We start from the raw sequence: 4,560 nt of genomic DNA, 5'->3' as shown, positions 1-4,560 counted from the left end.
ACAAAACAACAAATATTAAGAACCTGTATATACAATACTATGTATGAGGGATATATATATATATAATACTAGTTAAAGATAAAAAATGTACAGTTTAGAATAATGTGCAAAAGCTGCAAAAAAAACAAATGATTGTCGTGTGTTTAAGACATATTACAGGGAAGGGTAACTGACTCTCCCCAAGGGAGGCTTGTAAATAGTTTTTTTTAAAAAATGACCCACAGGCCAGGAATGATTTCCTGTGGCGCTCTGTATGTGCAATCTAGGTGACGAAGAGTCTTCTGCTGAAGGCGTGCTCCTCTGCTGTGGCCACCTGTGTCATAGAGAGGGTGTAGAGACATTGTCCCAAGATGGACTGAAGCCTGGACAGCATCCTCCTCTCTGCCACGGTCGTCACAGTAATATATCATGTATGACAATGACACCCACATTGGTTCAGGGTTGGGGTGTCCAGCCAACTATGAACTGCATGTGTTGCATTTCATTTAATTTAAGATACTTGCTTGGTCCTTTTACAATATCGCTCTCTCTGGAGCCTGTAATGACGTTTTAACACGGTCCACTGTGGCATTTATTTTACTTATTTGACAAACATAAACTATTAGTAACTTTACTCTAAGTTCAATATAGCGATAGCACCAGTGCTTAGTGAGAGCAAGAACGAATTGGGTATATTAATAGTGCAATAGTGCAAATCATTCGTTAAATAATTAGTGTTCTTATATTAGTTTTATTATTCTACTGATGATTCAGTAGACCGGGGTGTGTAGAGTTGACTGTGTCCATTCTGTCCAGCCCAGGATTCCTGGAAGTTCCCACACAAAAATGTGTTGAGTTCAACCCCAGACATACCAGGGCGTTCACTCGCCTGCAGTGGTTGCTGTTGGAGCAGGTGTGGTCATTGCGGCAGTCGTAGGTGCGGCAGTGGTTGCTGTTGGAGCAGGTGTGGTTGTAGGAGCTGGAGTTGCAGTTGTAGGAGCAGGAGTTGTAGCTGCAGGAGTTGTAGTTGTAGGAGACGGTGTTGTAGTTGTAGGAGCAGATGTCGTTGTTGTGCCACTGTTTTGTCCAGCTACTCTTCTCGTTTCGAAATCCATAGCAACTGTTCATGAAGAATAAAAAGTGGAACACATTGAAAATACAATTTCTTTACCTTTTATAGCTTTTCCTATTTAGAATACCATTTTCCTTATTTCAGATATGTTATACTTTAAATTAAGGGCAAAACATTCATGCTATTTTTCAAAATTTTGAGCATTAAACATTAAACTAATTATTCGTAATGTACTGTAAACAAACTTAGTAAAAAGCCTCAATTATTAACACTCATGACTAAAACACAGCTCATCCTTTTTCTCTATACTAACTGATTGCGATCTAAGGGTATTACTGATCTCACGTCTGTCTGACTTACAGAAGCGAACTCCTCCTAACTTTCTGTCATTCTCCTCACCTCGTGTATTAGCGTGTGTCAAGACAATGTAAATGCAGTCGGTTTAATGTCACTTAGCTTACCTATTAGAATCAGGAAAATTGATGTGATCCGTCTGACACCCATCTTGTCTTCCTTTGAATCTATAAAATCAAACAATACAGAGTGTAACAGCAGAAACAGCATGTTGAAACATTTTGCACTCCAGTTACTAGCCACTAGAATCATTACTTCCTCTATTATGTGAGTATTGGAATCCAATTCTGTTTTAAATGCAACAGCTTAGATCAGATGGAATATACATGCTCCGAGTGAGGAAACTGCTCTTTAACCACCTTAATCACTCAGTCCATGCAAGTGTTCACAAGTAGGAACCAGGCTGAGATGTCTTTGAGCAAAGCACTGAACCCCTAATAGTGTAGGGGTGCTCACTTCTGACACCATGTTGGACTAAAAGAGATCCCCACAAGAACCAATGCTGAGTCAAATTCTTATGATAGTATATAAATTGTTGGAAAATTGTTGATAAAATTTGTATCTGAATCCTGCTGTGCTTGTACCTAAAACAGCTGTCTCACAATAATGAAGAAAAATCCTTTAAATTGTCCTTTTAATTCATCTCAGCTAAAAAGAGAAACTGTTCACACCATATTGTGAAAAATATTTACTTCATGTGACAGTCACTTATCACTAACTTTAATTATGTGATAATATGAGAATTCATTTATAATGAATTGAAATGCATGAAGAAATTAAAATTAGTACAAGGTTTATTAACAGAATTTATTTGTACCAAAAACTAAACACAGAAACATTAAACAGACTCTCTCTCTTCCTCTCTCTTTCTGTCTGTCTCACGCAGTATATAAATATACAAAAATGTACATATAGAATTCAAACTGTACTTACCCAAAATGAAAATATAGGCTTTCAATACACTTCAGGTTTTTTTAAGCAGTTTAAGTGTCTTTAATTCAGTCCAGTTCACATCTGTGGTATTGTAAAGCTTTCACTTCATGTGACAGTTTACATCTGTTATGGCCTGTTTATATTTGAATCCAATGAAGGCTAATGACGTAAGTCACAGGTAATTGACTGTCAGTTCAGTCATTTTGTTGGCTCAGTACTATGGACCCTCCCTTGTTTGTCCTGTAAAACATGCATGATGGGAATGATGAATGAAGTTCGACCAGTGTGACAGTAACAAAGAAGTTTTAACAAACAAGTAATTATGGAGTTTTTGGGAAGTATTAATGAAGCAGGAGGAAATGCAAGAAAAAAACAAATACAGATAATACAGCCAAAATACACATTTATATTGACACATAAGAAGAATGATAGAATAGATAGATAGAATTTTCTGCAAATTTATTAAAAACTAAAAACTGAAATATAGCTCAGGTGCCTCCCATTTTTCTTGATGTTTGAGGTGTTTCCATACCTCGATTGGAGTCCAGCTCTGGTAAAATAAACTGATCTGGGAATGATTTAGAACAGCACACACCTGCAAATTTGTATATGTGTATCAGAGATTTAAAAAACTGCTTGCAGAGCTCAGAGACAATATTGAGGCACAGATCTGAGGAAAGCAACCATTATTGTTAAATTGAGATTGAGACCTGGTTCTATAAGGACTCATCTAAATTTCTCAAAACCTGAAAATCAATAAGGTTTGAGCTTGTTGATTATTATAATGTTTATATATACGAGAGTCATGTAATTTAAATCAAATCACTGATGCACAAACATACATTGAAGTTTTTGAATCAATTGAACTGCCTGCCAAATGCCATTAAACTACATGAAGAACAATTTAATTGCCTCACACTCTTGTTTGCTTAATTTTCATTTGTTTAATTGGTTGCTTGCTAGGATGCCTGTGTATTTCTTTTCAAATAAATGCCCAGCCTCAGCAGTGTTTATTGAAGGCTATCTATATCAATAAAAATGAACGATCCACATCCCTATTTACCGCTGCAAGTAAACATATGCTTATTGAGTTAATGAACCGGTGTGTAAAATGTAGAGGCATCGGTATAGTTGCAGATTGCAGTTCCCTCACCCTATCTGGAGCTTTGTCCTTTCTGCAGAAACATGGCATGGTTTGACATGGTGGACTCCATGGAAGGCAACCTGCTTGTCCTTAGTCTGTAGATATTAAAAGTTCAAAGGTAACAAAAACATAACCATTCTTATTTTGAGATCATCTACACTTATGAAAACATAGTTATGCACAGTATATTCCATTTCTGTCAATAGATCCTCCTGAATGGTAAACACTGGACCTTTTAAAGACATTTAGACAGAAATCATATAGTATGAATTCTTGTTATAGACATATTTGACTTATTTGAGACACCAACTTTGATCAATGTTGATACTGACAGTAGATGGTGTGATACTCTGTGCCATGAAACTTTGAGTGACCACAGAGAAACACACCTTTAAGGTGTAATGGCTCCACCTGTGGATGAACATGGGTATATTTTGGTACACATTTTATTCCTATTTATTAACAGAACAATATGTACATCAGGGATATAGCCAGAAGGTATTAATAAAATAATATTTAAAAAATAATAAACAAAAGTGAATTAAAACAATATACAGTGCATATAATATATTGAGCCAGTATACCAGTTAACTTTAAAAACGTTATTTATTTCTAGACCTTTAGACCTTTTTTAAGGTCAACAACTTTGAGTAGAGATGATAAGGTCCCTAGATAAATTGTGTGACTGAATATCCCCCCAAATATTTATTTTTTATTTTTTTCCCGGCTTTTATGCCTTTATTTGATAGGACAGCTGAGACAGACAGAAGAGGGGGCAGGAGGAGGGGATGACAACGCAGCAAAGGGCCGCAGGTCGGATTCGAACCCTGGGCCGCTGGCAGCAAGATCAGCCTTGGCCACATGGTCCCACCGCTACCCACTGAGCTAACCGGGTGCCCCTCCCCCCAAATATTTTAACATTCTGAAACCATCTTATCATATTATCAGTATAGACATGTTGATGTACATCACAGCTTACTGACAAAAATAAATCAATAAAGAAAGGATTCAATATTGGTGGTTATAATTAAAAATATATTGCAACTTACGACTGTTTCAATACCCATCGAAGTGTTTG

Source organism: Morone saxatilis, unplaced genomic scaffold (genome assembly GCF_004916995.1).
Source record: "Morone saxatilis isolate NCDOM2014 unplaced genomic scaffold, NCSU_SB_2.0 Contig4, whole genome shotgun sequence".
In the NCBI taxonomy this organism is placed as follows: Eukaryota; Metazoa; Chordata; class Actinopteri; family Moronidae; genus Morone; species Morone saxatilis.
The sequence above is the reverse complement of the archived record's forward strand: the minus strand, read 5'-3'. Positions refer to the sequence as shown.